Source organism: Triticum aestivum, chromosome 6A (assembly GCF_018294505.1).
Source record: "Triticum aestivum cultivar Chinese Spring chromosome 6A, IWGSC CS RefSeq v2.1, whole genome shotgun sequence".
NCBI lineage: Eukaryota > Viridiplantae > Streptophyta > Magnoliopsida > Poales > Poaceae > Triticum > Triticum aestivum.
In genome coordinates, this window is record NC_057809.1 from 454,854,315 (window position 1) to 454,879,579 (window position 25,265).

A 25,265-nucleotide genomic window follows, 5' to 3' on the forward strand; every position below is an offset into this window, starting at 1 on the left:
GCTGTCGGTCTGCCCAAAATTGTCCAACCTTGTGGTATCCTGTGTGATCGTGTCGGCTTTAATTCAATCAGCGGGACGTGACGAGATAGCGGCAGCCGCGGAGGTAATGACCGCAGACGGCGGCGGTTCAAGCAGAGGCCGCGGCAAGGGGAAGCATGGTGGCTCAGGACGTGCGAGGGGCGCCGTCGGTTTAAGATACTGCTGAGAGTCTCGTAGGTCTCGAACCAAGATTTGGTTGCAAGTTGTTTTTAAATCGGTCCAACTCCGAACGATGTATACCTTGGGCCACCTGTTGCAGTTTCTACAATCACTAGTATGAGTGACTGGATTTTGTTTTCCGTGAATCGTATACACCCTGTTGGTCTTTTCTAGTATTATTAGTAGTCAGTACAGTTGATGGATATGACTCGGAAGTAGCACTAGCAGTAGCGACCAAACACTTTGGGATTCGGTGTGCTGGTCAAAACGTGCTGCAACAAGAAACCATGGTTTCGGCAACTTGATCATTGCATTGATAGATTGCGGATACGTCCTAAACTTGCAGCGGCGACAGTGCAATCAGCACAACCATACTTTTCTTGATCTTTTAATCTTCCAAACCATGAACTCAGACTGACAAACTACGGCTCGGAGTCGGCGAATCCGTTTTGTGGTCGTTAATTTTCCAATCATAACTGTCTCCGTTCGTGGTCTTGGCCCTTCTCGAGCATCACATATCAAAAAACTTCATCGATTATAAATCTGGACTGACGAATTTGAAGTTGATGGAGATCTTTCAAACCGGCTCTTCTTCATACAAAAATTGCGAACTTCTCAAACCGGCTCTTCTTCATACAAAAACCGGTGACTTGTAACTTTTTGGCAGGCCCTTTACGGATCCACCTCAGGACAATCCTTGTACAAACAGATCTCACACATAGCTTTTAGCTGACCAATGTAGTGCCCGATGGGCTTTCCTATTAATTGTAGCGACTTGTGACTCTGTTAATCTCGGCGACTTGTAGTAGCGCACCGATCCTGCCTTAACTTTTTTTTTGAACTTAAATTCACAGATCGTAAAGCTGGATCAATGAACACAAAGCTGACGCAGATCCTCCTCGGGTGTTTCTTTATTCGAAAATTACGAACTTCTCGATCCCTGGGAGAGATCCCTCCAAGAACTCAACACCACCATGCGCAAGCCCCGCGGTGGGCGCCAACTGTCATGGAATTGTCATGGCAGATGTCCTAGTGTGAGGACTTAGTCGTGAGGCCAACGCATCTACGTGGTAGCTTGAGAGGGGTTGAGCGGAATCGAGAGACGCAACACAAGACAGGAATTTAGACAGCTTCGGGCCCCAGGAAACATCATCCGCTAACAACCCTACATGTTGTTTGAGGCTAGGTCTCATTATCATCACGAGGGAGTTGCCGTAAACCGGCTCTCCTCTTTGTGTCTAGCCCTAAGATTGTTTCTTCTTGCTTGTAGCTTGTCCCCCTTTGAGGAGCCCTGCCCCTCCTTATATATGTTGAAGGGGCGGGTTACATGTGGAGTCCAACTCGGACTTTAACTTAAACTATTTTGACTTCCCTTCCTGGGCTTCATAACGCCGCTGGTTTAACATTGTCTGCCGGTTTAACATTGTCTGCCGGTTTAACATTGTCTGCCGGTTTAACACCAGCCGGTTTACCGTCTGTCTTAGCCATCTGTCTTGACTCTCTGTCTTAACTCTCCGCCGGTTTACCATCCGCCGGTTTACCATGTCCAAGCCGGTTTACAACTCCAGCCGGGTCATACCGCGGGGTATATCCCCGACATTAGCCCCCAGTTTAATTTGGATTTATCCATGTTGAACTGATCCTGAGTATCTTTAAATCCTTGTCATTTCCTTGTAGAAAATCCGAGTCAATAGACCAGCTTCATAATCAACTTGCTGACATTGGTTTGTCATAGATAAATATTGTGAAGAATAACTCCTTTGACTTCAGCTCCCAATGCTTAACAAAAATATTGGCCTTTGAAATACTCATCTGATCTGCAGCCGGTTTAAGAATGTAGAACTTGCCAGTTTGAGAATGTAAAACTGTGACGGTTTAAGACTTGAACTTGTCGGTTTATCATTACCGGTTTATAAATATTGATGGCACTAGGTCATAATTGTAGTTAACATCAAGCTTGAAAATATACCTCTTATATGCCTATCACTTGTAGCCCCCAAGTCTTAAGAAGGTAACATAACAACAGCTTAAGACTTGCTTCAATATGAATGTCACAATCTTGAAGAAATCTAGGTTGTTCATTTCAATCACCAGTCAGAACTGAGTATTCCACATATGTAGCCCCCAAGTGCCAGGTTGTCATGCTTGCAGCAACCTGGGACTTGAAATTGCTAACGTCCAAGGGCCGGGTTATTATGCAATAATGAGTAGATACTTTGTAAATATGATCATGTAAACTTGAGTAGCGATATGTAGCCCCCAAGGGCCGGCTCAATAAGATAATGTTGAGCTGGGACTTGATATATTTTTCAATGAAAATAATATCATATGATGTAACCCCCATCATGGGGCTTGAACCCCCATCCACAAGGTTAAGAGCCTTGTGCTTTACCAACTGAGCAGTGGATCCTTCAATAATAGATGAAAATCTGTGTACCTTGAATTGTTGACAGGAGCAATTGGTAGCCCCCAAGGGCCGGCTCATTATGATGTGATGAGTCGGGTCTTCAATGAGGTGAGCAAAAAATGACTTTGCATTAGCCCCCAAGTGTCATGGTGCATGCTTGCAGCGACATGAGACTTGTGTATTTGATGTGATTTCAACTGAAATAATGTAGCCCCCAAGTGCCGGGTCGTAAGCCTGCAGGAACTCGGGACTATTCCTTCAATTGTAGAATAAATCATATCTATTGATAACATGATAGCCATTGCGCAAAAGCGACTTTGGAAACCTTAATCATAATATTGTTCATAATTAAAATCCAGCCATGTTGGCTATTTGAATAATATACCCAATGATTTATAAGCGCCTAATTCCAATGGCGCAATCCAAATATATATTGGCGACTTATAGTCCAAAGCCAGGCCGGGTCAATAAACACCGGATTATAAGTGATTATGTACTGACAACTTGTAGTTGAAAGTCGAGCCGGGTTAAAGAACACCGGGTTAATTTGATGACTGATAGTCATGCCGGGTCGAGAGACGCCGGTTCAACATAAAATTTATCAAAAGAGAAAAATCTTGACAAAGGCAAATAAAACCGTGTAGTCGAGGCTTTTCAAGGGCTGCCAGGCCCAAATTCGAGGCTTTTCATGGGCTGCCAGGCCGCTGAGTTAAACCATTTCGTAAAGCCTTTTAAGATGGGCCTCCGGGAAACATCATCCGGTAACAACCCTACATGCTGTTTGAGGCTAGGTCTCATTATCATCACGAGGGAGTCACCGTAAACCGGCTCTCCTCTTTGTGTCTAGCCCTAAGATTGTTTCTTCTTGCTTGTAGCTTGTCCCCCTTTGAGGAGCCCTGCCCCTCCTTATATATGTTAAAGGGGCGGGTTACATGTGGAGTCCAACTCGGACTTTAACTTAAACTATTTTGACTTCCCTTCCTGGGCTTCTTAACGTCTGCTGGTTTAACTTTGTCTGCCGGTTTAACATTGTCTGCCGGTTTAACTTTGTCTGCCGGTTTAACATTGTCTACCGGTTTAACATTGTCCGCCGGTTTAACATTATCTGCCGGTTTAACACCGGCCGGTTTACCGTCTGTCTTAGCCATCTGTCTTGACTCTCTGTCTTAACTCTCCGCCGGTTTACCATCCGCTGGTTTACCAAGTCCCAGCCAGTTTACAACTCCAGCCGGGTCATACCGCGGGGTATATCCCCGATAGCCCTGGTCGCCGTTCGCGGTTATTTCAAGATAACACATTTAACGAGATCTTGGTATTTGATCTGAGTCTGGCCACTGGCCTATACGCACTAACCATCTATGCGGGGACAGTTAATTATGGGCACTCGACGTCATGGTATCAGCCGAAGCCTTTGTGACGTCAGCGTCTGAGCGGCGCGCGCCAGATTGGACCGTAAGTCTGCTCTTGTAGTAAGGGGGCTGGTTCTTCTTCCGGCCGCCCTCGCAACGTGCAGGTGTGCAATGGGCGATGGGCCCAGACCCCTGCGCCATAGGATTTAGACCAGCGTGCTGACCTCTCTGTTGTGCCTAGGTAGGACCGCGACGTGTTGATCTTCCGAGGCCGGGCATGACCCAGAAAAGTGTGTCCGGCCAAATGGGATCGAGCGTGTTGGGTTATGTGGTGCACCCCTGCAGGGAAGTTAAACTATTCGAATAGCCGTGATCTTCGGTAACAGGACGACTTGGAGTTGTACCTTGACCTTATGACAACTAGAACCGGATATTTAATAAAACAGACCCTTCCAAGTGCCAGATAAAACCCGGTGGTCGCTCTCTAACAAGGCGACGAGGAGAGGATCATCGGTTAGGATTATGCTAGGCGATGCTACTTGGTTAACTACCATCTACTCTCTTCTTCTACTACAAGATGGAGGATACCAGAAGTGTAGTCTTCGATAGGACTATCTATCCCTCTCTTATTCCGGCTTTCTGCAGTTCAGTCCACATATGATACCCCTTTTCCATTTGATACCAATGCATACATATGTAGTGTAGCTCCTTGCTTGCGAGTACTTTGGATGAGTACTCACGGTCGCTTTGCTCCCCCCTTTTCCCCCTTTCTATACCCGATTGCTGCGACCAGACGATGGAGTCCAGGAGCCAGACGCCACTGTCGATGTCGACTACTACTACTTGGGAGGTGCCTACTGTTGGAAATATGCCCTAGAGGCAATAATAAAAGTGTTATTATTATATTTCCTTGTTCATGATAATTGTCTTTTATTCATGCTATAACTGTATTATCCGGAAATCGTAATACACGTGTGAATACATAGACCACAATATGTCCCTAGTGAGCCTCTAGTTGACTAGCTCGTTGTGATCAACAGATAGTCATGGTTTCCTGGCTATGGACATTGGATGTCGTTGATAACGGGATCACATCATTAGGAGAATGATGTGATGGACAAGACCCAATCCTAAGACTAGCACAAAAGATCGTGTAGTTCATTTGCTAGAGCTTTGCCAATGTCAAGTATCTCTTCCTTCGACCATGAGAGCGTGTAACTCCTGGATACCGTAGGAGTGCTTTGGGTGTATCAAACGTCACAACGTAACTGGGTGACTATAAAGGTGCACTACAGGTATCTCCGAAAGTATCTATTGTTTTATGTGGATCGAGACTGGGATTTGTCACTCCGTGAAACGGAGAGGTATCTCTGGGCCCACTCGGTAGGACATCATCATTTGCGCAAATGTGACCAAGGAGTTGATCACGGGATGATGTGTTACGGAACGAGTAAAGAGACTTGCCGGTAACGAGATTGAACAAGGTATCGGTATACCGACGATCGAATCTCGGGCAAGTAACATACCGATAGACAAAGGGAATTGAATACGGGATCGATTGAGTCCTTGACATCGTGGTTCATCCGATGAGATCATCGTGGAACATGTGGGAGCCATCATGGGTATCCAGATCCCGCTGTTGGTTATTGACCGGAGAACGTCTCGGTCATGTCTGCATGTCTCCCGAACCCGTAGGGTCTACACACTTAAGGTTCCATGACGCTAGGGTTATAAAGGAAGCTTGTATGTGGTTACCGAATGTTGTTCGGAGTCCCGGATGAGATCCCGGACGTCACGAGGAGTTCCGGAATGGTCCGGAGGTAAAGATTTATATATAGGAAGTCCTGTTTCGGCCATCGGGACAAGTTTCGGGGTCATCGGTATTGTACCGGGACCACCGAAAGGGTCCCGGGGGCCCACCGGGTGGGGCCACCTGCCCCGGGGGGCCACATGGGCTGTAGGGGGTGCGCCTTGGCCTACATGGGCCAAGGGCACCAGCCCCAAGAGGCCCATGCGCAAGGAAACTTGGAGAGGGAAGAGTCCTAAAGGGGGAAGGCACCTCCGAGGTGCCTTGGGGAGGATGGACTCCTCCCCATCCTTAGCCGCACCCCTTCCTTGGAGGAGGGGGCAAGGCTGCGCCCTCCCCCTCTCCCTTGGCCCTATATATAGTGGGGAAAAGGAGGAGCAATCAGACCTAAGGCCTTTGGTTGCCTCCCTCTCCCTCCCGTGACACATCTCCTCTCCCGTAGGTGCTCGGCGAAGCCCTGCAGGATTGCCACGCTCCTCCATCACCACCACGCCGTTGTGCTGCTGCTGGATGGAGTCTTCCTCAACCTCTCCCTCTCTCCTTGCTGGATCAAGGCGTGGGAGACATCGTCGAGCTGTACGTGTGTTGAACGCGGAGGTGCCGTCCGTTCGGCACTAGGATCATCGGTGATCTGAATCACGACGAGTACGACTCCATCAACCCCGTTCACTTGAACGCTTCCGCTTAGCGATCTACAAGGGTATGTAGATGCACTCTCCCTTCTACTCGTTGCTGGTCTCTCCATAGATAGATCTTGGTGTTACGTAGGAAAATTTTTGAATTTCTGCTACGTTCCCCAACAGTGGCATCATGAGCTAGGTCTATTGCGTAGATTCTTTGCACGAGTAGAACACAAAGTAGTTGTGGGCGTCGATATTGTTCAATATGCTTGCCGTTACTAGTCTTATCTTGATTCGGCGGCATCGTGGGATGAAGCGGCCCGGACCAACCTTACACGTACGCTTACGTGAGACCGGTTCCACCGACAAACATGCACTAGTTGCATAAGGTGGCTGGCGGGTGTCTGTCTCTCCCACTTTAGTCGGATCGGATTCGATGAAAAGGGTCCTTATGAAGGGTAAATAGCAATTGGCATATCACGTTGTGGTTCATGCGTAGGTAAGAAACGTTCTTGCTAGAAACCCATAGCAGCCACGTAAAACATGCAACAACAATTAGAGGACGTCTAACTTGTTTTTGCAGGGTATGCTATGTGATGTGATATGGCCAAAGGATGTGATGAATGATATATGTGATGTATGAGATTGATCATGTTCTTGTAATAGGATTCATGACTTGCATGTCGATGAGTATGACAACCGGCAGGAGCCATAGGAGTTGTCTTTATTTTTTGTATGACCTGCGTGTCATTGAAGAACGCCATGTAAACTACTTTACTTTATTGCTAAACGCGTTAGTCATAGAAGTAGAAGTAGTCGTTGGCGTGACAACTTCATGAAGACACGATGATGGAGATCATGATGATGGAGATCATGGTGTCATGCCGGTGACAAGATGATCATGGAGCCCCGAAGATGGAGATCAATGGAGCTATATGATATTGGCCATATCATGTCACAACTATATAATTGCATGTGATGTTTATTATGTTTATGCATCTTATTTGCTTAGAACGACGGTAGTAAATAAGATGATCCCTCATTAAAATTTCAAGAAGTGTTCTCCCCTAACTGTGCACCGTTGCTACAGTTCGTCGTTTCGAAGCACCACGTGATGATCGGGTGTGATGGATTCTTACGTTCACATACAACGGGTGTAAGACAGTTTTACACAGCGAAAACACTTAGGGTTAACTTGACGAGCCTAGCATGTACAGACATGGCCTCGGAACACGGAGACCGAAAGGTCGAGCATGAGTCGTATAGTAGATACGATCAACATGAAGATGTTCACCGATGATGACTAGTCCGTCTCACGTGATGATCGGACACGGCCTAGTTTGACTCGGATCATGTAATCACTTAGATGACTAGAGGGATGTCTATCTGAGTGGGAGTTCATAAGATGAACTTAATTATCTTGAACATAGTCAAAAGACCTTTTGCAAATTATGTCGTAGCTCACGCTATAGTTCTACTGTTTAGATATGTTCCTAGAGAAAATATAGTTGAAAGTTGATAGTAGCGATTATGCGGACAGTAGAAAGCTTATGTCCTTAATGCACTGCTCAATGTGCTGAACCCCAAACGTCGTTTGTGGATGTTTCGAACATCGAACATACACGTTTTGATAACTACGTGATAGTTCAGTTAAATGGTTTAGAGTATGAGGCACCAAAGACGTTTTCGAAACGTCGCGAAACATATGAGATGTTTCGAGGGCTGAAATTGGGATTTCAGGCTCGTGCCCACGTCAAGAGGTATAAGACCTCCGACGATTTTCTTAGCCTGCAAACTAAGGGAGAAAAGCTCAATCGTTGAGCTTGTGCTCAGATTGTCTGAGTGCAACAATCACTTGAATCGAGTGGGAGTTGATCTTCCAGATGAGATAGTGATGTTTCCCCAAAGTCATTGCCACCAAGCTGCTAGAGCTTCGTGATGAACTATAACATATCAAGGGATAGAATGATGATCCTTGAGGTATTCGCGATGTTTGACACCGCGAAAGTAGAAATCAAGAAGGAGCATCAATTGTTGATGGTTGGTGAAACCACTAGTTTCAAGAAGGGCAAGGGCAAGAAGGGATACTTCATGAAACGGCAAATCAGCTGCTGCACCAATGAAGAAACCCGAGGTTGAACCCAAACCCGAGACTAAGTGCTTCTGTAATAAGGGGAACAACCACTGGAGCAGATTACCCTAGATACTTGGTAGATGAGAAGGCTGGCAAGGTCGATAGAAGTATATTGGATATACATTATGTTAATGTGTACTTTACTAGTACTCCTAGTAGCACCAGGGTATTAGATACCGGTTCGGTTGCTAAGTGTTAGTAACTCGAAATAAAAGCTACGGAATAAACGGAGACTAGCTAAAGGTGAGCTGACGATATGTGTTGGAAGTGTTTCCAAGTTTGATGTGATCAAACATCGCACGCTCCCTCTACCATCAAGATTAGTATTAAACCAGAATAATTATCATTTGGTGTTTGCGTTGAGCATAGACATGATTGGATTATGTCTATCGCAATACGGTTATTCATTTAAGGAGAATAATGGTTACTCTATTTATTTGAATAATACCTTCAATGGTCTTGCACCTAAAGGAATGGTTTATTGAATCTCGATCGTAGTGATACACATTTTCATGCCAAAAGATATAAGATAGTAATGATAGTACCACTTACTTGTGGCACTGCCATGTAAGTCATAATGGTATAAAACGCATGAAGAAGCTCCATGTTGATGGATCTTTGGACTCACTCGTTTTTGAAAAGTTTGAGACATGCGAACCATGTCTATTGGTGTATATGCATGAAGAAACTCCATGCAAATGGATCGTTTGAACTCACTTGATTTTGAATCACTTGAGATATGCAAATCATACCACATGGGCAAGATGACTGAAAAGCCTCGGTTTCAGTAAGATGGAACAAGATAGCAACTTGTTGGAAGTAACACATTTTGATGTGTGCAGTCCAATGAGTGCTGAGGCATGCAGTGAATATCGTTATGTTCTTACTTCACAGATGATTCGAGTAGATGTTGAGAATATTTACTTGATGAAACACAAGTCTGAATTATTGAATGGTTCAAGTAATTTCAGAGTGAAGTAGAAGATCATTGTGACAAGAGGATAAAATGTCTATGATATGATCATAGAGATGAATATCTGAGTTACGAGTTTTGGCACACAATTAAGACATTGTGGAAATTGTTTCGCAATTAATACCGCCTGGAACACCATAGTGTGATGGTGTGTCCGAACATCATAGTTGCACCCTATTGGATATGGTGCGTACCATGATGTCTCTTATCGAATTACCACTATTGTTCATGGGTTAGGCATTAGAGACAACCACATTCACTTTAAATAGGGCACCACGTAATTCCGATGAGATGACACCGTATGAATTATGGTTTAGAGAAACCTAAGTTGTCGTTTCTTAAAAGTTTGGGGCTGCGACGCTTATATGAAAAAGTTTCAGGTTGATAAGCTCGAACCCAAAGCGGATAAAATGCATCTTCATAGGACACCCAAAACAGTTGGGTATACCTCCTAATTCAGATCCGAAAGCAATATGGATTGTTTCTTGAATCGGGTCCTTTCTCGAGGAAAGGTTTCTCTCGAAAGAATTGAGTGGGAGGATGGTGGAAACTTGATGAGGTTATTGAACCGTCTCTTCAACTAGTGTGTGGCAGGGCACAGGAAGTTGTTCCTGTGGCACCTACACCAATTGAAGTGGAAGCTTATGATATTGATCATGAAACTTCGGATCAAGTCACTACCAAACCTCGTAGGACGACAAGGACACGTACTACTTCGGAGTGGTAAGGTGATCCTGTCTTGAAGGTCATGTTGCTAGACAACAATGAACCTACGAGCTATGGAGAAGCGATGGTGGGCCCGAATTCCGACAAATGGTTAGAAGCCATGAAATCCGAGATAGTATCCATATATCAGAACAAGCATGGACTTTGGTGGACTTGCCCGATGATCGGCAAGCCATTGAGATAAATGGATCTTTAAGAAGAAGACGGACGTGGATGGTAATGTCACCATCCATGAAGCTCGACTTGTGGCGAAAGTTTTTCACAAGTTCAAGGAGTTGACTACGATGAGATTTTCTCATCCGTAGCGATGCTTAAAGTCCGTCGGAATCATGTTAGCATTAGCTGCATTTATGAAATCTGGCAGATGGATGTCAAGACAAGTTTCCTTACTAGTTTTCGTAAGGAAAGGTTGTATGCAATACAATCAGAAAAGTTTTGTCGATCCTAAGGATGCTAAAAGGTATGCTAGCTCCAGCGATCCTTTTAAGGACTGGAGTGAGCATCTCGGAGTTGGAATGAATGCTTTGATGATGATCAAAGATTTTGGGTTTGTACAAAGTTTATGAGAAACTTGTATTTCCAAAGAAGTGAGTGGGAGCACTATAGAATTTCTGATGAGTATATTGATTGATCAGAAATGATGTAGAATTTCTGGAAAGCATATAGGGTTATTTTGAAAGTGTTTTTCAATGGAAAGCCTGGATTAAGCTACTTGAACATTGAGCATCAAGATCTATAAGGATAGATCAAAATGCTTAATAATACTTTCAAATGAGCACATACCTTGACATGATCTTGAAGGTGTTCAAGATGGACCAGTCAAAGAAGGAGTTCTTGCCTGAGTTGTAAGGTACGAAGTCAAGACTTAAAGCTCGACCATGGCAGAATAGAGAGAAAGGACGAAGGTCGTCCCCTATGCTTAAGACGTAGGCTCTTCAGTATGCTATGATGTGTACCGCACCTGAAGTGTGCCTTGCCATGAGTCAGTCAAGGGGTACAAGAGTGATCCAAGAATGGCTCACAGGACAGCGGTCAAAGTTATCCTTAGTAACTAGTGGACTAAGGAATTTTTCTCGATTATGGAGGTGGTAAAAGAGTTCGTCGTAAAGGTTACGACGATGCAAGCTTAACACCTATCCGGATAGCTCTGAGTAGAGAGACCGGATACATATAATGGAGCAACAATTTAGAATAGCTCCAAGTAGAACAGTTGTTTGGAATAGCTCCAAATAGAGCGTGGTAGCTGCATCTAGGAGATGACATAGAGATTTGTAAAGCACACACGGATCTGAAAGGTTCAGACCCGTTGACTAAAACCTCTCTCACAAGCAACATGATCAAACATAAAACTCATTGAGTGTTAATCACATAGTGATGTGAACTAGACTACTGACTCTAGTAAACTCTTGGGTATTAGTCACATGGCGATGTGACCTGTGAGTGTTAATCACATGGCGATGTGAACTAGATTATTGACTCTAGTGCAAGTGGGAGACTGTTGGAAATATGCCCTAGAGGCAATAATAAAAGTATTATTATTATATTTCCTTGTTCATGATAATTGTCTTTTATTCATGCTATAACTGTATTATCCGGAAATCGTAATACACGTGTGAATACATAGACCACAATATGTCCCTAGTGAGCCTCTAGTTGACTAGCTCGTTGTGATCAACAGATAGTCATGGTTTCCTGGCTATGGACATTGGATGTCGTTGATAACGGGATCACATCATTAGGAGAATGATGTGATGGACAAGACCCAATCCTAAGACTAGCACAAAAGATCGTGTAGTTCGTTTGCTAGAGCTTTGCCAATGTCAAGTATCTCTTCCTTTGACCATGAGATCGTGTAACTCCTGGATACCGTAGGAGTGCTTTGGGTGTATCAAACGTCACAACGTAACTGGGTGACTATAAAGGTGCACTACAGGTATCTCCGAAAGTATCTATTGTTTTATGCGGATCGAGACTGGGATTTGTCACTCCGTGTAAACGGAGAGGTATCTCTGGGCCCACTCGGTAGGACATCATCATATGCGCAATGTGACCAAGGAGTTGATCACGGGATGATGTGTTACGGAACGAGTAAAGTGACTTGCCGGTAACGAGATTGAACAAGGTATCGGTATACCGACGATCGAATCTCGGGCAAGTAAAATACCGCTAGACAAAGGGAATTGAATACGGGATCGATTGAGTCCTTGACATCGTGGTTCATCCGATGAGATCATCGTGGAACATGTGGGAGCCATCATGGGTATCCAGATCCCGCTGTTGGTTATTGACCGGAGAACGTCTCGGTCATGTCTGCATGTCTCCCGAACCCGTAGGGTCTACACACTTAAGGTTCGATGACGCTAGGGTTATAAAGGAAGCTTGTATGTGGTTACCGAATGTTGTTCGGAGTCCCGGATGAGATCCCGGACGTCACGAGGAGTTCCGGAATGGTCCGGAGGTAAAGATTTATATATAGGAAGTCCTGTTTCGGCCATCGGGACAAGTTTCGGGGTCATCGGTATTGTACCGGGACCACCGGAAGGGTCCCGGGGGCCCACCGGGTGGGGCCACCTGCCCCGGGGGGCCACATGGGCTGTAGGGGGTGCGCCTTGGCCTACATGGGCCAAGGGCACCAGCCCCAAGAGGCCCATGCGCAAGGAAACTTGGAGAGGGAAGAGTCCTAAAGGGGGAAGGCACCTCCGAGGTGCCTTGGGGAGGATGGACTCCTCCCCATCCTTAGCCGCACCCCTTCCTTGGAGGAGGGGGCAAGGCTGCGCCCTCCCCCTCTCCCTTGGCCCTATATATAGTGGGGAAAAGGAGGAGCAATCATACCTAAGGCCTTTGGTTGCCTCCCTCTCCCTCCCGTGACACATCTCCTCTCCCGTAGGTGCTCGGCGAAGCCCTGCAGGATTGCCACGCTCCTCCATCACCACCACGCCGTTGTGCTGCTGCTGGATGGAGTCTTCCTCAACCTCTCCCTCTCTCCTTGCTGGATCAAGGCGTGGGAGACATCGTCGAGCTGTACGTGTGTTGAACGCGGAGGTGCCGTCCGTTCGGCACTAGGATCATCGGTGATCTGAATCACGACGAGTACGACTCCATCAACCCCGTTCACTTGAACGCTTCCGCTTAGCGATCTACAAGGGTATGTAGATGCACTCTCCCTTTCTACTCGTTGCTGGTCTCTCCATAGATAGATCTTGGTGTTACGTAGGAAAATTTTTGAATTTCTGCTACGTTCCCCAACAGTGGCATCATGAGCTAGGTCTATTGCGTAGATTCTTTGCACGAGTAGAACACAAAGTAGTTGTGGGCGTCGATATTGTTCAATATGCTTGCCGTTACTAGTCTTATCTTGATTCGGCGGCATCGTGGGATGAAGCGGCCCGGACCAACCTTACACGTACGCTTACGTGAGACCGGTTCCACCGACAAACATGCACTAGTTGCATAAGGTGGCTGGCGGGTGTCTGTCTCTCCCACTTTAGTCGGATCGGATTCGATGAAAAGGGTCCTTATGAAGGGTAAATAGCAATTGGCATATCACGTTGTGGTTCATGCGTAGGTAAGAAACGTTCTTGCTAGAAACCCATAGCAGCCACGTAAAACATGCAAACAACAATTAGAGGACGTCTAACTTGTTTTTGCAGGGTATGCTATGTGATGTGATATGGCCAAAGGATGTGATGAATGATATATGTGATGTATGAGATTGATCATGTTCTTGTAATAGGATTCACGACTTGCATGTCGATGAGTATGACAACCGGCAGGAGCCATAGGAGTTGTCTTTATTTTTTGTATGACCTGCGTGTCATTGAAGAACGCCATGTAAACTACTTTACTTTATTGCTAAACGCGTTAGTCATAGAAGTAGAAGTAGTCGTTGGCGTGACAACTTCATGAAGACACGATGATGGAGATCATGATGATGGAGATCATGGTGTCATGCCGGTGACAAGATGATCATGGAGCCCCGAAGATGGAGATCAAAGGAGCTATATGATATTGGCCATATCATGTCACACTATATTGATTGCATGTGATGTTTATTATGTTTATGCATCTTATTTGCTTAGAACGACGGTAGTAAATAAGATGATCCCTCATTAAAATTTCAAGAAGTGTTCTCCCCTAACTGTGCACCGTTGCTACAGTTCGTCGTTTCGAAGCACCACGTGATGATCGGGTGTGATAGATTCTTACGTTCACATACAACGGGTGTAAGACAGTTTTACACAGCGAAAACACTTAGGGTTAACTTGACGAGCCTAGCATGTACAGACATGGCCTCGGAACACGGAGACCGAAAGGTCGAGCATGAGTCGTATAGTAGATACGATCAACATGAAGATGTTCACCGATGATGACTAGTCCGTCTCACGTGATGATCGGACACGGCCTAGTTTGACTCGGATCATGTAATCACTTAGATGACTAGAGGGATGTCTATCTGAGTGGGAGTTCATAAGATGAACTTAATTATCTGAACATAGTCAAAAGACCTTTTGCAAATTATGTCGTAGCTCACGCTATAGTTCTACTGTTTAGATATGTTCCTAGAGAAAATATAGTTGAAAGTTGATAGTAGCGATTATGCGATCAGTAGAAAGCTCATGTCCTTAATGCACCGCTCAATGTGCTGAACCCCAAACGTCGTTTGTGGATGTTTCGAACATCGAACATACACGTTTTGATAACTACGTGATAGTTCAGTTAAATGGTTTAGAGTATAGGCACCAAAGACGTTTTCGAAATGTCGCGGAACATATGAGATGTTTCGAGGGCTGAAATTGGGATTTCAGGCTCGTGCCCACGTCAAGAGGTATAAGACCTCCGACGATTTTCTTAGCCTGCAAACTAAGGGAGAAAAGCTCAATCGTTGAGCTTGTGCTCAGATTGTCTGAGTACAACAATCACTTGAATCGAGTGGGAGTTGATCTTCCAGATGAAATAGTGATGTTTCCCCAAAGTCATTGCCACCAAGCTGCTAGAGCTTCGTGATGAACTATAACATATCAAGGATAGAGATGATGATCCTTGAGGTATTCGCGTTGTTTGACATCGCGAAAGTAGAAATCAAGAAGGAGCATCAATTGTTGATGGTTGGTGAAACCACTAGTTTCAAGAAGGGCAAGGGCAAGAAGGGATACTTCATGAAACGGCAAATCAGCTGCTGCACCAATGAAGAAACCCGAGGTTGAACCCAAACCCGAGACTAAGTGCTTCTGTAATAAGGGGAACAACCACTGGAGCAGGATTACCCTAGATACTTGGTAGATGAGAAGGCTGGCAAGGTCGATAGAAGTATATTGGATATACATTATGTTAATGTGTACTTTACTAGTACTCCTAGTAGCACCAGGGTATTAGATACCGGTTCGGTTGCTAAGTGTTAGTAACTCGAAATAAAAGCTACGGAATAAACGGAGACTAGCTAAAGGTGAGCTGACGATATGTGTTGGAAGTGTTTCCAAGTTTGATGTGATCAAACATCGCACGCTCCCTCTACCATCAAGATTAGTATTAAACCAGAATAATTATTTGGTGTTTGCGTTGAGCATAGACATGATTGGATTATGTCTATCGCAATACGGTTATTCATTTAAGGAGAATAATGGTTACTCTATTTATTTGAATAATACCTTCAATGGTCTTGCACCTAAAGGAATGGTTTATTGAATCTCGATCGTAGTGATACACATTTTCATGCCAAAAGATATAAGATAGTAATGATAGTACCACTTACTTGTGGCACTGCCATGTAAGTCATAATGGTATAAAACGCATGAAGAAGCTCCATGTTGATGGATCTTTGGACTCACTCGTTTTTGAAAAGTTTGAGACATGCGAACCATGTCTATTGGTGTATATGCATGAAGAAACTCCATGCAAATGGATCGTTTGACTCACTTGATTTTGAATCACTTGAGATATGCAAATCATACCACATGGGCAAGATGACTGAAAAGCCTCGGTTTCAGTAAGATGGAACAAGATAGCAACTTGTTGGAAGTAACACATTTTGATGTGTGCAGTCCAATGAGTGCTGAGGCATGCAGTGAATATCGTTATGTTCTTACTTCACAGATGATTCGAGTAGATGTTGAGAATATTTACTTGATGAAACACAAGTCTGAATTATTGAATGGTTCAAGTAATTTCAGAGTGAAGTAGAAGATCATTGTGACAAGAGGATAAAATGTCTATGATATGATCATAGAGATGAATATCTGAGTTACGAGTTTTGGCACACAATTAAGACATTGTGGAAATTGTTTCGCAATTAATACCGCCTGGAACACCATAGTGTGATGGTGTGTCCGAACATCATAGTTGCACCCTATTGGATATGGTGCGTACCATGATGTCTCTTATCGAATTACCACTATTGTCATGGGTTAGGCATTAGAGACAACCACATTCACTTTAAATAGGGCACCACGTAATTCCGATGAGATGACACCGTATGAATTATGGTTTAGAGAAACCTAAGTTGTCGTTTCTTAAAAGTTTGGGGCTGCGACGCTTATATGAAAAAGTTTCAGGTTGATAAGCTCGAACCCAAAGCGGATAAAATGCATCTTCATAGGAAACCCAAAACAGTTGGGTATACCTCCTAATTCAGATCCGAAAGCAATATGGATTGTTTCTTGAATCGGGTCCTTTCTCGAGGAAAGGTTTCTCTCGAAAGAATTGAGTGGGAGGATGGTGGAGACTTGATGAGGTTATTGAACCGTCTCTTCAACTAGTGTGTGGCAGGGCACAGGAAGTTGTTCCTGTGGCACCTACACCAATTGAAGTGGAAGCTTATGATATTGATCATGAAACTTCGGATCAAGTCACTACCAAACCTCGTAGGACGACAAGGACACGTACTACTTCGGAGTGGTAAGGTGATCCTGTCTTGAAGGTCATGTTGCTAGACAACAATGAACCTACGAGCTATGGAGAAGCGATGGTGGGCCCGAATTCCGACAAATGGTTAGAAGCCATGAAATCCGAGATAGTATCCATATCAGAACAAGCATGGACTTTGGTGGACTTGCCCGATGATCGGCAAGCCATTGAGATAAATGGATCTTTAAGAAGAAGACGGACGTGGATGGTAATGTCACCATCCATGAAGCTCGACTTGTGGCGAAAGTTTTTCACAAGTTCAAGGAGTTGACTACGATGAGATTTTCTCATCCGTAGCGATGCTTAAAGTCCGTCGGAATCATGTTAGCATTAGCTGCATTTATGAAATCTGGCAGATGGATGTCAAGACAAGTTTCCTTACTAGTTTTCGTAAGGAAAGGTTGTATGCAATACAATCAGAAAAGTTTTGTCGATCCTAAGGATGCTAAAAGGTATGCTAGCTCCAGCGATCCTTTTAAGGACTGGAGTGAGCATCTCGGAGTTGGAATGAATGCTTTGATGATGATCAAAGATTTTGGGTTTGTACAAAGTTTATGAGAAACTTGTATTTCCAAAGAAGTGAGTGGGAGCACTATAGAATTTCTGATGAGTATATGTTGATCAGAAATGATGTAGAATTTCTAGAAAGCATATAGGGTTATTTGAAAGTGTTTTTCAATGGAAAGCCTGGATTAAGCTACTTGAACATTGAGCATCAAGATCTATAAGGATAGATCAAAATGCTTAATAATACTTTCAAATGAGCACATACCTTGACATGATCTTGAAGGTGTTCAAGATGGACCAGTCAAAGAAGGAGTTCTTGCCTGAGTTGTAAGGTACGAAGTTAAGACTTAAAGCTCGACCACGGCAGAATAGAGAGAAAGGACGAAGGTCGTCCCCTATGCTTAAGACGTAGGCTCTTCAGTATGCTATGCTGTGTACCGCACCTGAAGTGTGCCTTGCCATGAGTCAGTCAAGGGGTACAAGAGTGATCCAAGAATGGCTCACAGGACAGCGGTCAAAGTTATCCTTAGTAACTAGTGGACTAAGGAATTTTCTCGATTATGGAGGTGGTAAAAGAGTTCGTCGTAAAGGTTACGACGATGCAAGCTTAACACCTATCCGGATAGCTCTGAGTAGAGATACCGGATACGTATAATGGAGCAACAATTTAGAATAGCTCCAAGTAGAACAGTTATTTGGAATAGCTCCAAATAGAGCGTGGTAGCTGCATCTAGGAGATGACATAGAGATTTGTAAAGCACACACGGATCTGAAAGGTTCAGACCCGTTGACTAAAACCTCTCTCACAAGCAACATGATCAAACATAAAACTCATTGAGTGTTAATCACATAGTGATGTGAACTAGACTACTGACTCTAGTAAACTCTTGGGTATTAGTCACATGGCGATGTGACCTGTGAGTGTTAATCACATGGCGATGTGAACTAGATTATTGACTCTAGTGCAAGTGGGAGACTGTTGGAAATATGCCCTAGAGGCAATAATAAAAGTATTATTATTATATTTCCTTGTTCATGATAATTGTCTTTTATTCATGCTATAACTGTATTATCCGGAAATCGTAATACACGTGTGAATACATAGACCACAATATGTCCCTAGTGAGCCTCTAGTTGACTAGCTCGTTGTGATCAACAGATAGTCATGGTTTCCTGGCTATGGACATTGGATGTCGTTGATAACGGGATCACATCATTAGGAGAATGATGTGATGGACAAGACCCAATCCTAAGACTAGCACAAAGATCGTGTAGTTCGTTTGCTAGAGCTTTGCCAATGTCAAGTATCTCTTCCTTTGACCATGAGATCGTGTAACTCCTGGATACCGTAGGAGTGCTTTGGGTGTATCAAACGTCACAACGTAACTGGGTGACTATAAAGGTGCACTACAGGTATCTCCGAAAGTATCTATTGTTTTATGCGGATCGAGACTGGGATTTGTCACTCCGTGTAAACGGAGAGGTATCTCTGGGCCCACTCGGTAGGACATCATCATTTGCGCAATGTGACCAAGGAGTTGATCACGGGATGATGTGTTACGGAACGAGTAAAGTGACTTGCCGGTAACGAGATTGAACAAGGTATCGGTATACCGACGATCGAATCTCGGGCAAGTAACATACCGATAGACAAAGGGAATTGAATACGGGATCGATTGAGTCCTTGACATCGTGGTTCATCCGATGAGATCATCGTGGAACATGTGGGAGCCATCATGGGTATCCAGATCCCGCTGTTGGTTATTGACCGGAGAACGTCTCGGTCATGTCTGCATGTCTCCCGAACCCGTAGGGTCTACACACTTAAGGTTCGATGACGCTAGGGTTATAAAGGAAGCTTGTATGTGGTTACCGAATGTTGTTCGGAGTCCCGGATGAGATCCCGGACGTCACGAGGAGTTCCGGAATGGTCCGGAGGTAAAGATTTATATATAGGAAGTCCTGTTTCGGCCATCGGGACAAGTTTCGGGGTCATCGGTATTGTACCGGGACCACCGGAAGGGTCCCGGGGGCCCACCGGGTGGGGCCACCTGCCCCGGGGGGCCACATGGGCTGTAGGGGGTGCGCCTTGGCCTACATGGGCCAAGGGCACCAGCCCCAAGAGGCCCATGCGCAAGGAAACTTGGAGAGGGAAGAGTCCTAAAGGGGGAAGGCACCTCCGAGGTGCCTTGGGGAGGATGGACTCCTCCCCATCCTTAGCCGCACCCCTTCCTTGGAGGAGGGGGCAAGGCTGCGCCCTCCCCCTCTCCCTTGGCCCTATATATAGTGGGGAAAAGGAGGAGCAATCATACCTAAGGCCTTTGGTTGCCTCCCTCTCCCTCCCGTGACACATCTCCTCTCCCGTAGGTGCTCGGCGAAGCCCTGCAGGATTGCCACGCTCCTCCATCACCACCACGCCGTTGTGCTGCTGCTGGATGGAGTCTTCCTCAACCTCTCCCTCTCTCCTTGCTGGATCAAGGCGTGGGAGACATCGTCGAGCTGTACGTGTGTTGAACGCGGAGGTGCCGTCCGTTCGGCACTAGGATCATCGGTGATCTGAATCACGACGAGTACGACTCCATCAACCCCGTTCACTTGAACGCTTCCGCTTAGCGATCTACAAGGGTATGTAGATGCACTCTCCCTCCTACTCGTTGCTGGTCTCTCCATAGATAGATCTTGGTGTTTCGTAGGAAATTTTTTGAATTTCTGCTACGTTCCCCAACACCTACTACTACGTGCAGCCCGCTGACGACGACCAGGAGTAGTTTAGGAGGATCCCAGGCAGGAGGCCTGCGCCTCTTTCGATCTGTATCCCAGTTTGTGCTAGCCTTCTTAGGGCAAACTTGTTTACTTATGTCTGTACTCAGATATTGTTGCCTCCGCTGACTCATCTATGATCGAGCTCTTGTATTCGAGCCCTCGAGGCCCCTGGCTTGTAATATGATGCTTGTATGACTTATTTTATTTGTAGAGTTGTGTTGTGATATCTTCTCGTGAGTCCCTGATCTTGATCGTACACGTTTGCGTGTATGATTAGTGTACGATTGAATCGGGGGCATCACAGCAAGCCGGTGCCACATTAGAGTCGTGAAATCATTATTTAAAACATTACACAACCCTATCACACATAAAGTTTTTGTCCACATGCAGTCGATGGTTGTCCTACACGACACTCGATACTCGCGTGTGACGCTTTCTATGGGCCCGTGAGGTTGTCATCCATCACTTTGACGAACAGCCGGTAGTGAGGTTAATTTGACCAGCAAGGTAGAATATTTTTTGTTTGTGTTATGGTGGTATATAGTACGCGTCGTAGAGGTGGGAGGGGACTAGCATATATACTATACGTACGCGTCCGTGAACAAGTACACATCACTCAGTGTTAGGACTTTTTGGTTTCCGAGGCACGTGCCACATCAAAATTGTGAAATTGGTTATTCAAACATCACACAACACCTTTTGGGCCACATGCATATCCTAGCTAGGACACTCACGTGTGACGCTTCCATATGTGGGCCCATGAGTCCATCGTCGATGCATGCATGCATCACTTTGACCTACATCGGGAGAGGTTAATTAATTTCACCATTGACGAGGATTATTTTGAGTTGTACATGACAGGAGCATATAGTATGCAGTGAAGAGGGGAAAGGGGACCATAATATGTAGTACGCTTGATATGAACCTCGCTCTCTGTGGGTGCAGGGTTTACGGTTTTTGAGGCATGTGGCACATCAAAGTTGTGCATTTTGGGTATTCAACATATATATGTTTGGCCCACATGCAAATCGGTGGTGGTTCTCTTCTCGCACCCACTTAAGCGGTTATCAGGGATATCGATGCTTTCCATTTGTGGGACCGCTTGGTTGATGTCTACTACACAACCTTCTTCTTGTAGACGTTGTTGGGCCTCCAAGTGCAGAGGTTTGTAGGACAGTAGCAAATTTCCCTCAAGTGGATGACCTAAGGTTTATCAATCTGTGGGAAGCGTAGGATGAAGATGGTCTCTCTCAAAGAACCCTGCAACCAAATAACAAAGAGTCTCTTGTGTCCCCAACACACCCAATGCAATGCTAAATTGTATAGGTGCACTAGTTCGGTGAAGAGAAGGTGATACAAGTGCAATGTGGATGGGAGATATAGGTTTTTGTAATCTGAAAATATAAAAACAGCAAGGTAGCAAGTGGTAAAAGTGAGCGTAAACGGTGTTGCAATGCTAGGAAACAAGGCCTAGGGTTAATACTTTCACTAGTGCAAGTTCTCTCAACAATAATAACATAATTGGATCATATAACAATCCCTCAACATGCAACAAAGAGTCACTCCAAAGTCACTAATAGCGGAGAACAAATGAAGAGATTATTGTAGGGTACGAAACCACCTCAAAGTTATCCTTTTTGATCGATCTATTCAAGAGTCCGTAGTAAAATAACACGAAGCTATTCTTTCTGTTCAATCTATCCTAGAGTTCGTACTAGAATAACACCTTAGGACACAAATCAACCAAAACCCCAATGTCACCTAGTTACTCCAATGTCACCTCAAGTATCTGTGGGTATGATTATACGATATGCATCACACAATCTCAGATTCATCTATTCAACCAACACAAAGAACTTCAAAGAGTTACCCAAAGTTTCTACCGGAGAGTCAAGACGAAAACATGTGCCAACGCATATGCATAAGTTCACGAGGTCACGGAACTCAGAAGTTGATCACCAAAACATACATCAAGTGGATCATGTGAATACCCCATTGTCACCACGGATAAGCACATGCAAGACATACATCAAGTGTTCTCAAATCCTTAAAGACTCAATCCGATAAGTTAACTTCAAAGGGAAAACTCAATCCATTACAAGAGAGTAGAGGGGGAGAAACATCAAAAGATCTAACTATAATAGCAAAGCTCGTGATACATCAAGATCGTGCGATCAAGAACACGAGAGAGAGAGAGAGAGAGAGAGATCAAACACACAGCTACTGGTACATACCCTCAGCCCCGAGGGTGAACTACTCCCTCCTCGTCATGGAGAGCGCCGGGATGATGAGGATGGCCACTGGAGAGGGATTCCCCCCTCCGGCAGGGTGCCGGAACAGGTCTAGATTGGTTTTCGGTGGCTACAGAATCTTGCAGCGGCGGAACTCCCGATCTAGGTTATTTTCTGGAGGTTTCCGTATTTATAGGAATTTTTGGCATCAGGAACAAGTCAGGGAGGTGCCCGAGTCGTCCACGAGATAGGGTGGCGCGCCTAGGGGGGTAGAGTGCGCCCCCACCCACGTGGACGGCCCGGGACTCTTCTAGCCCAACTCTTTTACTCTGGGGCTTCTTTTGGTCCAAAAAAATCGTCAAAAATTGGCACGTCAATTGGACTCCGTTTGGTATTCCTTTTCTGTAAAACTCAAAAATAAGGAAAAACAGAAACTGGCACTGGGATCTAGGTTAATAGGTTAGTCCCAAAAATCATATAAAATAGCATATAAATGCATATAAAACATCCAAGGTTGATAATATAATAGCATGGAACAATCAAAAATTATAGATACATTAGAGACGTATCATTGGTCCATCACTACTTTTTGCCTGACAACAAGAGAGGTTAATTTGACTTAGGAGGGGATTATTATTTATGCTCTGGGATGACATGCGTGATACAGCTTGAGCACACACACACGCATGTGTACACATGAATCCCTCCCATCGAGTCGAAGTGGCTAGTACAATGACACATCATGAACCGATCTGGCTCTGTGTGGGGAGCTAGTGTATGATTTTTGACACACGCGCCACATCAATGTTATGTATTCAAACATGCATGCATGCATCACCTCCATACATATGCATGTAGTGGTTGCCTTCAAAAGGTACACTCCCTCGCGTGGTTATCGGCGACAAGCCTGTATATTCGTGGGCCCGCGTGGACATTCATGATCACGTGACCAACAACAAGATAGGTTACCATGGCGTATTCTTCATTTGGTTCATGTTATCGTAGTATAGGTCATGGTGAGATTCAGACCTAATTATGTTTGAGTGCATATACTATGCATGCATGCATGCATGAATCCCCGTCGTTGGCTTGAAGTGTGGTGTAACATACATATGCATCGTCAACCTAACCCTCACTCAGTCTGGGGATTTCTAGTTCGAAATCACGATGCCACATCAAAGTTGTTCCATTGTTACTCAAAAACACACCTCGCCATACATATGTTTGGGCCAAATGCATGCAGTGGTTGTCTTCAGGGACTAGCTACTTGCGTGATTATTGGCGAGCTAGCCCATCTCCGGGGTCGCATGGACGGCCATCACTTTGACCAACAACAAGAGAGAGGTTGTACGACCAAGGTGGATTATTCTTGGTCCATTTTACGATCCATCTTGGTGAGATATATGCCTCTCTGGCCCGCCAACTGAAAGTGTGTGTGTGTGGGGGGGGGGGGTTGCTACTTCGCACTTTGCTAGGTGAATCTTGGTTGGGGGGAGGCATGCATTCATAGCTTAGGATTCCCTTCGTGGCGACACGAGGGGGGTGGGGGGCTTCTAGCTACTTCGCACTTTGCTAGGTGAACCTTGGTTGGGGGAGGCGGCATGCATCCATAGCTTAGGATTCCCTTCATGCCGACACGGGGGGGGGGGGGGCTGCTAGCTACTTCGCACTTTGCTAGGTGAACCTCGGTCGGGGGGCATGCATTCATAGCTTAGGATTCCCTTCATGCCGACACGAGGGAGGGGTGGCTGCTAGCTACTTCACACTTTGCTAGGGTGAACCTTGGTTGGGGGGGGGAGGCATGCATTCATAGCTTAGGATTCCCTTCGTCCTGACACGGGGGAGGGGGCTGCTAGCTACTTCACACTTTGCTAGGTGAACCTCAGTTGGGTCGGGGGGCATGCATTCATAGCTTAGGAATCCCTTCGTGCCGACATGAGGGAGGGGGGCTGCTAGCTACTTCGCACTTTGCTAGGTGAACCTCGGTTGGGGGGCATGCATTAATAGCTTAGGATTCCCTTCGTGCCGACACGGGGGAGGGGGGCTGCTAGCTACTTCGCACTTTGCTAGGGTGAACCTCGGTTGGGGGGCATGCATTCATAGCTTAGGATTCGCTTCGTGCCGACACGAGGAGGGGGGAGGGGGGCTGCTAGCTACTTCCCACTTTGCTAGGTGAATGAGCCTCGGTTGGGGGGCATGCATTCATAGCCTAGGATTCCCTTCGTGCCGACACGAGGGAGGAGGGGGCTGCTAGCTACTTCGCACTTTGCTAGGTGAACCTCGATTGGGGGGAGGGGACATGCATTCATAGCTTAGGATTCCCTTCGTGCCGACACGAGGGGGGTGGGGGGGGTGGGGGCAAGCAATACAGTGCGCTTTGCGAGAGAGGTGCCACATCGAAGTTGCATTTGGTATTTGAAAATCAAGCCACCCTTTTGATACGTAAATTTTGTCCACATGCAAGTGTGTTCGTGTTCTGACCCTCTCCCGCGTCATTTTCACCAAATTTATGAACATTAGATAAGTCGGATGACACAACAAACACGGTTCACTCAAACTAACTGTGTGCCACGCCGGTGCACCCGTCACACACACCCGCATAGTACATTGGGCTCCACAAGGCTCCCCCTCTCAAAAATATATGCCTGCC